This window comes from Cornus florida, unplaced genomic scaffold, assembly GCF_030987335.1.
Source record: "Cornus florida cultivar Cherokee Brave unplaced genomic scaffold, ASM3098733v1 CherokeeBrave_3.0.0_Hap2_Chr08, whole genome shotgun sequence".
Classification (NCBI taxonomy): Eukaryota; Viridiplantae; Streptophyta; class Magnoliopsida; order Cornales; family Cornaceae; genus Cornus; species Cornus florida.
In genome coordinates this window covers 85,562,248-85,573,197 of record NW_026775578.1, presented here as the reverse complement: position 1 = coordinate 85,573,197, position 10,950 = coordinate 85,562,248, and the positions used below count along the sequence as shown (strand labels likewise).

The following is a 10,950-nucleotide window of genomic DNA, read 5'->3' as shown; positions in this document are numbered from 1 at the left end:
TTAAAATAAATAATTAAGTACCGAAACTATCCTTTTAAAATTAAGGGTATTACAGCCATTTGCTGTAAATTATGGTATAAACATTTACCCCCCAAATTTTGAACCTTTTGAATTTACTATAAGGAATTTAAATTATAGGAGTATAATAATTCTGAAAACACCAAAAATTTCAAAAAGTACCTAATATCACACAAATCTCCTAGGCAAAACTTTTCAACATAATTCTTTGTTGGTGGGTCCCAGTCACGTTGTTCCTCATGTGACTAAGATTTTTTTTCTTTCCTTTAGTAAAAACTTCTCCAATTATCTATGTAAAACTAACAACCAATCATTCTTTTCAAAGCTCTCCAACATCGTCGGCTTCAAACCACTTTTTATTTTTTTTAAAAAAATCCAATAGTTATCTCTAAATGGATGGCTTGGTAGGTGGAAACCATCATGATCATTAATACCTTTATATATACACCAATCACACTTTTCAAAGCTCTCAAACATCATCTGCTTCTTTGTTCTGCGAAAAAATATTTTTTTTTCCATTCCTAAGCTTCTCATGGCTCCCCCGCAAACTAAAAGTGTGACCAGATACTCAATTAGTGCTTAAGAAAAACCAAAATCTTGCCCGCCAAACTCACAAGTGCATGAAATCTCTCAAATTTCATCAAGATCCTCTTATTTTCCTTAGTCCAGAAACCATGGGATTAGGCCCAGCTTTTATAGATCAATTTCCAAAAGAACATGATGATTTCTATCCAATGGCAGAAAAATGTCTTCCCTACTCCAAGGACTTCACACCTCCCTAATCTAAATCCAGCAAAAGATCACCAAAACCAAAATTCAAACTCCAAAATTGGTATGTCCCTAAGAAGGATTGGAAAACTTGGGTTACCAGGCTTTCTAATGATAGAAATTTCATCACAGTGGAAGCGGCTTGGCAGTTACGACGCCATTCAATTGAGTAAGCTTTCTATAGAACTTGACTCTTCCCTGTTATTTTCTACTTTGTTCTTTTGGTTTGTAACAACCAACTCTCTTCATTTACGTTGTGGTATGATGTCACCAACCATAAGGGATATCTGTTGTATTACCGGACTGAAACCTTGTGGTCAAGAAATTAACTCATTGTTCGATAGTGGTCACATCTTCATCTTTCCCCTAAAGATAAGGGTACCAAAAATGTAGTAGCTGCTTATGGAGGATTCACAAAATTCTATAAAAAAAGACTGGCTAATTTTTAAAAATGAACACGTCGCTTTTCTGATTTGTTGGCTTACAAGAAGCCTTTTTTGTGTTCCCTCTTACCAAATAACCAAAGATTTTGTTCAAGTAGCCAATGATACTGAAGTTTCTCTTGCTCCTTTGGTACTATCTCACTTGTATCGGGGAATTGGTGACCTTCTTACCTTTAAATTTAGTCGGTGGCCTTCTCTGGATTTTTCAACTGTGGTTGAAAATATATTTTCCCGACCTTTCCCCAAATATGAAAGTCTCAACTGGTCCACCCCTTCCTTCTTTCAACTATGTCAAAACTTCATGGACCTCTCTGTCATTTCATGAATGTTTCTCTTTCTTCTATGATAAATGTGAGCGAAGATCTGCTAACGAGATAAACCTATTTTTACCACAAGCCGGTTCATTCCAACTTGGTTAGCCCTTCTCCCGGCATTTCTATAAAAAACATTTCAGAAGATAAGCAAACTGTTTAGGCCAATTTCTTGATTGTGCGAGACTTGCAATATGGTACGGCTAACTATACTTCTAGGAGTAGCCGTTGCGGAGTTGAATATTATAATCCTGCACAACTAGCTCATCAATTTGATATGACTCAGTTAATTCCCCTTCTGCCTAATGCTTCTTTTAATAGAAATTTTGACAAAAGAGTTAAATTTACCACTGAAGATTATTTAAGGCAGTTACAGAACGGTTTGAATGTTTGAAAGAAAGTTTCAAATTTTTGGGTTACATAGAAAACCCACAATCTTCTCTAGATTTTGACAAATGGTGGTAGGACTATATTGAATCCACAAGAAAGGAAAGCTACATTTCCATCCTAAAGAAACTGCTTAGCTTTTTCCAAGTAGCAAAGGAAACAAAGGAGAGAAATATTCTGAAAGTAAGATATGTATATGTATGTATACATATTTATTTATTTATTTTCTCCTTGTTTCTTCCTTACTTTTTTGGTGATGATGGTGCAGAACAAATGAGTGAATTTGAAGACGATCCAGAAGAAGAAGAAATTGTTGACAAGAAGAACAAGATCAAGGCGAAATATCTATGATCATTGAAGAAGAAGCAGAAGGTTTAGAAGATGTGGTTGAAGAATCGGATTCCGAAATGGATAAACAAGGCGTCAAAAGTGAAAACTACCAAGAAAAAGATCCTCTTGTCAAAGCCTAAGGAAAAACCAAAATTACTCATGGAATTGCACCGGCTAAGAAAAAGAAACTTACTCCAATCAAGGTAAAGTTTACCTTCTTATAATCCGTTTTACCATATGCCTCTTTGTAATGAAGTTCTTTGCTTGTAAACAGAAAAGACAAGTGGTAATTTCAAGTAGTAGTGATGACAGCAAGCTAGATACAGATAAATCTGATGATGAGAGCTACTCCAAAGAAACCCAATCCGCTGGTTTGATCAAAGTATGCATCTTCTGCCTTAGTCATCTACCATTTTCCTTCTCATTACTTTTTCTTTAACTTTGGCTCATTTAACAAAAAGAGAAAAATACTCCTAAGAAAACTCCTCAAAGGACAAGAACTCATTCGAAAGGCAATAAAAGAAAGATTCTTCCAGAACTAGAAAAGATAAAAATGGCCACAAAGGAGTAATCGGCCAAAAAGGTTAAAACCTTTAAACAAGCCGATTTGGTATGCGACTCTATTTAATGGGTTTTCATCATGTGGTCAATTTCTCTCTCTAATACTTTGTATTTGTATACAGAAAACTTCTTCGAAAGAAAACATTCTGGATTCTCCTTTAATAGGCTCAAACCTTCCACAATCAGGTCTTAATTAACAAAATTTCCTTATTCATGTTATTAGTACCGCAACTCCAGGAAACACTCAAATGCCAACCCATCAATCTCCATCTGTCATTGGACCACAAACTATTCAGTTTGGTGACTCCTCTACTGATCCAATTATATCTATTATGGAGGTATTTTTTAAAACTCTGTGTCTCTGAATCCTTTTTAATAAAAACAAATAAATAATAATATATTTTATTTGCAGCTTTCTAGAACTCCTTCTATGTCATCTTTTACCTCATTCCTTAGTCAAAAAAGGTCACTTCCAGCTCTTGGTGACCCCTTCAAAGCTATCCACACCACAGGCTCTGGAGGAAGTACTTCCAATTCAAGCTCAAGAATCCCAATTATTTCAGGACCTGAAGAAGCTTTCCAAGTTGCAAAAGGTCAACTACTGGGATATTTAAATAAAGATGTGACTGAAATACCTATCTTTTAGCATGACCTTACCACTGTCCTTGCTACCTGTGATGGCCCTGGTTTTTAGACCAATGCGTCAGTGATGAACAGGAAGGATGATCCGATAACAAATCTGAATGCGGAAGCGAAAACAGAAAACAAGACTCTAAGAAGTCAAAGTGACCTTCCATGAGGTCGTGGAACTCAACAAGAACTGATGCGGAAGCAAAAGATCGAAAATATGACAAATAAGCCCCTAAGGGCAAAATAGTCATTTCTGAAACTATAGATTCGGGTGCTACCGAGCACACCGCTAGAAGAACAACGAAAAACTAATCAAGCTGGACTCAAGAATCGCATGATTCGGAGTCCAGAAGGAAGGAGAAATGGCATGACGAAGAAAAACGAGCACTTAAAGCAAAAAGGGTAAACTGGTAATTATTCAGAAAGAATCGGGTGCAACTGACCACACCGTTGGAAAGACAGCAAAAAATTAGTCAAGTTCAAAAAAAAATTCACTTGAATCGAGTCCGGACGAAGGAGAAAAGCCCAAAAGAAGAATTGACGTCGCGGCGGCCCGACGAGGGGCCATGACAGCCCCATGCGCACGCCTATGCACGCCGCGCGCGCGTTGGGTGCACACATGGCTGGCAGCAGCCCATAAAGCTGCTGTATGGTTTTTTTTTCAAAAAAAATCCGGAACAGAGGCTGAATTTGGAGGCCTAGATGAATTTTTTTGCAAAAATACAAAGAAGAAACCCCCTTCAAAATTGAGTTTTCTACGTGATACGTGAGAGAATTCAAAAAAAACTCATTGTAAAATGGCCAAAATGCCCTCCCTAGAAATCTGGTCAAAAGAGCTAAAAAACTGCTAAAATGAAAACTGGAAGCTGAAACTTCACAAGCGATTTCCGGTACCAAGACGATGTTTTATGGAAAAATACGAAGAAGAAACCCTCCCTAAAATTACGTTTTCTAATCGACCATATCGAAAGAAGAAAATAAAACTGATGTGAAAGGTCTAAAATACCCCTAAATCAGATTATGCAACAAAACCTCAAAATGAGTTCCTAGGAGGCTCAAATTGCCAAGGAAGAGGTTTTTCTTGAAAACGATCATGCACACAAACGTAACTTACCAATTAGGACGTGCTACAATGGTCCATGGCTTAAAAATACTACCGATGCAAAATCCGACCCCCCAACGGGCAAAAAGGCAAAGATGAACAAGAAAAGGGAAATTTGAAAACCAAAATTAACAAATGATTTCAAATTACCGTTTGGCCCTTGGCCACACTTCATATATGATTAATGAGACCCTATGAAAGAATAAAAATGGAATTCCCACACCCGATGCAAGCATAGTGAAGCAATGACTCGGTATTTTTCAATATTTTCATAATATTTCATGAAGTTAAAAGTTACATAGGATATAAATTAGATGTCATTGGCCTATGGCCTCATCTCATACATGTCAAATACATTGTAAAAAGTGTACTTATGTACATATTACAAAAATAGAATCAAATTTACACATTTTGACATATAAAGCTATAAATGGCATTTCAAGCCAACATTTACAAGAAATGAGAACTTCTAGTCTACAAATCATCCAAGCATGATGTGAATCCCGAATCTTGATCCCGGTACCTGAAAAATGTCCCCACTATGTGGGTGAGTAACATAAAGCTACTCGTAGGAGATGAGCATGCATCGACCTAGCGTTTTATAATTATTTCACCTTAAGGTGAAACATGTCAAAGAGGCTCATGCCACTTAACGTCTATGTCAAGTGAGACTCAGGGATCATCCTAAGCTACTCATGCAATTTAAAGTGAACAACGGCATACAAGTATACATGCTCAAGTATACTAAATAATGTTAAACATGTTATACAACATATAAGCATACAATTACAAGTACACTAGGTCATGCTAAACAAGGTAAGCACTATCAAGCATACATCTCCAAGTATACTAAACCCTATTAAAACAACTCATGCAATGTCTAAACATACCTACACAAGTATACAATTAATACGGAAAGCTCATGAATCAAGTATACAAACACAAGCATACTAAACAAGATGAGTTGTACATAAAACAAGTATACATAGCACAAGTATACTAAATGAAACCTACACACACGGAATAAGTATATTAGCTCAAGTACACTAAAAGAGGCTCGAATACACAAACAAGTACACTAGTCCAAGATACTAAATAAGGTCAAAATACACGAAACAAGTATATAGTTCCAAGTATACTACATGAGATCAAAATACATGAAGCAAGTATACAGTCTCAAGTATACTAAATGAGATCCAAATACACAAGGCAAGCACTAATTCACAAGCTACAAGTAATCCATGATTAACAACTTGGAATGGAATCCGAAATCAAGAGTGGAAAGACTAGGACATGCGGTCACTAGACCAAGCAAGTATTTTTGGGTAATTACGACCCACAAGGCACTACCTAGTGCGCACATGTATAAGTTATTCAGGGTAATTACGACCCACAAGGTACTACCTAGTGCGCACTTATGACTTAGAAGACTTTTGCCTCCGTACTAGAGCCAAACCCTAGCCATCATATGAAATATGTCCTACAAGCTTTCCAAAATCAATAAGTTCAAAACTTATACCAAAATCAATAAGTTAGGCCAAACTTATATCAAATCCAATAATGCATAAAACCCATCTTCCATGCACAAGTAAGGTTGAATCCACACAAACCATGTCCTAGAATTCAAGTCTAAATAGCATATGACAAGTCATGTCCTCAATATGCAATTTATACATAAAGCAAGAATATTTTACAATAATTGAACCACATTACCATCCTAAGCCACAAGTACTAAATAGGCTACAATTTAGTATCAAGCTTTCAAGAAAATCAATTGTAATATTCTAACAAGTTATATACCTACACAAGATATATATAAACAAGTTATACAAGTCAATGATATTTTATATCATGCTAAGTCCAATTATCATTTCAAGATGTCTCAAGTGCTAATTCTATATCAAATTAATAACATGCTTACAAGGTGATTAAATAGACCACATTTCAAGGGATTATCAACATATTACCTCCAATATCAATTTAAGTGACCGACACACTTAAAATAAAATTAATTAAGCTCATTAATTAATTCTTCTCTAGATTTTCAAACATATCTAAATGTCCTCAATTTAATATATGTTAAAGAACTCACCAAGGCCTACTTTAATATCATATTACAAGTTGATTCCATGCTTGATACAACTAGGTGAATTAAACTTTCACAAAAGATAAATATTAAATAAAATTTGCAATTCTTATTCAAATAACTCCAATTTAATATATATCAACCACCATACCAAGGCCTAAATTTCTAGCATTCCACAATTTAATTCTAAGTTGCCTAGCATCATGAGAATTAAATCTTAAACAAAGAAAATAATTAAATTAAATTCTAAAAACTAGAACAAGGTATGCTCACAAGTTGTATATGCTTATAAAACAATCAATACAACAATAATATAAACCCAAGACACCCCCTACCTCAATTTGAGATGAAAATCTCAAAAGCCATCAAAACGAAACGGCTCCGAATCCGACAATACTTCGGGGTTTCGTAGGGGACAATGCCATTAACGATGAACTCCAAAGAGGACCCATGAAAATCACAACTTGACTTGAAAACCAAACTCAAAATTTGGCCAGAAATGGGTTCTAATAAGGGTGAAAGAAGCACGTAGTCAACATGAACACAAAACGCAAAGGCCCTACTATGTTCTAACAAAGAAATGAAGTTCAAATGAGGAGAGAGAAGGTGGCAGCCTCCCTTGGGTTGCCATGGAAGCTTCAGGTCGTGCAAGAGAGTGGGGAAGATGAAAAAATAAAATATCTCATTCCCCTTTTATAGAAATCTCAAAAAGTGCCTCGAACGGGCCCCGCCGGGTCTGGAAAAGTGAAATTTGAGCAGACGCGCTCAGATGATGAAACTCTATGAACAAAAAAGATTCGAAATGAGAAAATAAGAATAACGGAAGAAACGACGTCAAAAACTGAGTTCCGAGTAGAAAGTTATGCCCCAAACAAGTTTGGCGCAAATTGGGGCCAAAAATCCTGAAACTGGAAAACATCGACCAGAAGGGAGTTCTAAGAGTTTACGACTCAACGAAAAGTGAAAATGAATCCCGTACGAGGATCCAGGCTCAAAACAAGATAATTTGCAACAACTTTCATTAATTGCACAATGGTCCCCATAAAAAGGGTTAACTGCAAAACTGCCCCAGAATGAAAAAATCTTTCAAAAGATATTTTCTTAGATACTCCTGAAATAAAATATCTTCAAAAGATATTTACGAAAAACACCCCAAGAAAAGAAATTTATTTCAAAGAATTATGCATCCATGCCCCTACGGACACCGGGAGCAACCAGAGGACTTTCCTACAAAAGTAAAGATATGTATTTCGTGGAAACCACTCACGATAAAGATATGTGAAGTCAAAAACCAACTCCGAGCACAAGAAGTGAGATTTTTCCAACAAAGTGACAAACGGGGAAAAGACGAAATAGGGAAAAGGACGAAATAGGAATAAGGACAAAAAGTGAATAGTTTTGAAAAACGAAAATTGTGGAAATGACTCGGTCCTCAAAGGAAGTTGTCAATCCACGGAAAAGAGTCTCAGAAACCATTTCCGGGCACTCAAGACGACACTAAGTGATGAAAAACCATCCACAGAAAAGAAAAGACAATGGAAAAAATTTATCCGCAAAATTTGAGGAAAAAAGAAAAGGAAGAAAATGACCGGGTCATTACACTACCCTTTTGAAAAATCCTAGATTTTCAACTGAAATCAAAGCTATACCATGATGACCGCGTCTTCTTTTTCCTTTTTCAGTTTTTTCGGCATTCATTTATTTTTATTTTATTTTATTTATTTGTTTGTTTTATTCTTTTCCACGTTGCTTTAGGGTTTTGTTAAGCCCAAGGTAGGTTTCGATATCCGAAACCGATTTTCGACACCACGTGCATTGCATTATTTTATCTTTTATTGTCAATGTGTGTTTTAATTTAATAGAAAAGTATGCTCGTTTAATTATATATTTTGGGGGTATGGATGTATAGTTTCTTCGAAAACATTTTCGTTTTTCTTGGTTATTTGCGTAATTAAGTTTTCATGGTATTTTTATCTTAGGAACCTTTTTGCAATTATTTTTATGAGATATTTAGAAACGGGACCATTTTGCAATTTTTGAAAAGTGTGACAAGTGTCACCTTTTCCATGGACCATTTGTAAACTTTTGGGTAGAACACTTGGAAGCCTAGGATAGTGACAAGTGTAAGGCCTAGATTTAGCTTTGTGAGGAGGCCTAGGATCATGACAAGTGGAGGAGTGTGATGTGTGTGTGTGAGAGAGAGGTAGTGTTGGTATAGTATATGTGACTAACCATTCATTTTACTTAGTGGGAAATCTAGTAAAATGTATTGTCTTCCACCTTGCTCTCACCTAGCCACCATTGGAGACTTGTAAACCTGGCCTTGAAAGCTTGATTTCAAGCATCTTCCTTTAACCCTTTGGTCTTTCACTTCGAAGACAAAAGCTTCCTTACTCCATTGTCCACCACACCTTGTTTGGATTTCCATTTTTGCTTCTATTTCTCTTTGTTTCTAGAGATACAATTCTCGAGTGAGGTAGGGGTTGTCTTATGTTTATACTCTTATTGTATCTTTTGTTCCTTATTGTTGATATACATTGTATACATGTAATATGAAGTTCTAGGGTTGTATTAGATGAATATTGATTATATATAACCTAAGATTTCATTTTGTCGGCTTATATATGGTTTACCTCTTGTGTAGTTGTTGTTTCATTTAGTAGAAGGTTGATTTCTAATATTATTTGGTTGTTACAACTATAGTATTCTAGAATTGTTCTTGTCATTTAATGTGTTCTGAAATTATACTATGTTGTTGTTAAATTAGGGGTTTAAAGAATTCTATGTTAGCATGAATAAAATTCCTATGTTGATAACCTTGTAGTAGTGTTGTTGTATTCACCTTGTAAACTTGACATTGCAAATGCCATTGTAGCTTGAGGACTTAGGGCATTACTTGTGTGAATTTTGAAAATTGATGTGCATAAAAGGTGGTTAAATGCATTGTATAACTATGTAATAGTTGTAGTATTCTTGTTGATTTTAGAAATACTTGGGGTAAAGAAACTTTGACATAGATAGGGTAAGGCCCTAGTGCCGGGGGTACGAGTTCTCCTTAAATTATAGTGCACACTTTGGTGGTTCCTTGCGGACGAGTAGCCCAAAATAACTAATTGTCTTGTGTTATGAAGTTCATAACCGGATGCTGCCTCTAAGTTTTCCCTATTGATTAATTTCGCATTCATTTACAAGTTGACATTACTTTTGAAGTTGTAACTTGTTATTTTTCATTGGATGTTCCAATATATTTACGTGTATTACTTATTGTGGATTACTTTCAATTTGTTTCAATCATAGCTTAGGATGATCCCTTAACTTCCCCTTTGAAACTAGACGTTAGGAGGCATAATCCACATATGTTTGGTTTATATTACACATACAAAGAACCATTGAAACTTTAGGGTATACGCATATGCAGCGTCTTATTGAGTAATTCAATTACTCACCCTAGTTGATATTTGTTTTTCAGGCAAGGAGGTACTTTTCTTGGATGCGAACCATCCATAGCTTGACTTATGTTTACATTTTGATTATCTTTTGTTTTATGCTCACATGCAAATTATTTATCATGTTGTATGCATCTTTTGGGAATATTGATGTTTATGTGTAATATATGGTACTTCAATCTCTTTTGAAGGAGGAAATAGAAGTGGGACTAGTTAACCTTTTGGTTGAGTCCGAAGGTCATTTCTGCTCTAGTTCTTCTTTTGTGTAATCATAGAGCCATTGTATTTCATTTTCACTTGTATTCAACACTTGTATGTATGCTCACCCACTTACACACGCTTAAAATTTCATGTAAGACCAATTCATGATGGGGATTAAGGCTTGTATGAACCCTTTTCATTTCTGGTGCATAGAAGATTTCCTGCACTTTCTCGAGCCATTTCGGTTGACCAAAATGCTATTTCAAACGATCGGTTGCTTTTGTGATTTAATTGAACAGTTAATATGCATTTTCTAGTAGCTTAAGTCCTATAAACAATATTTCTGAATACTTCGTAGAGCAAAAAGACGATGCCCCTTTCTATGTGTTTAGAAAACGAACTTTGTAATGCGAGAGGTCGCTTCACAAGGTCAAAATATGAATGTGGTTTAAAAAGACTTTCTAGTCAAATTTACATTTATAAAAACCACTACTACAACTAATGAATTATAGTGAGTAGGGATCTTTCACAAAGATTATGTGTTGGAATTTAATTTTGACTCTAATGTATCAATTGATTGCAAAGAGAGATTAGTCGATTAAACTAAGATGCAAGGAAATTAAAATGCAATTAAAATAAAACTAAGTAGAGATAGGGATTTAAGAGA

At 35.4% G+C, this 10,950-nt stretch overlaps 1 long non-coding RNA gene across 2 annotated transcripts; it reads left to right on the top strand.

Annotated features, from left to right (window-relative positions):
* The first annotated feature begins 480 nt into the window (after nt 1-480).
* LOC132268250 (uncharacterized) lies at nt 481-10,451 on the top strand. 2 transcript variants are annotated; one of them, XR_009469265.1, is made up of 4 exons: nt 481-955; nt 2,196-2,460; nt 2,532-3,156; nt 3,231-10,451. It is a non-coding gene; the product is annotated as an uncharacterized LOC132268250 (long non-coding RNA). The 2 variants fall into 2 exon arrangements; XR_009469264.1 differs by having other exon boundaries at nt 2,532-10,451.
* Nucleotides 10,452-10,950: the final 499 nt, after the last annotated feature.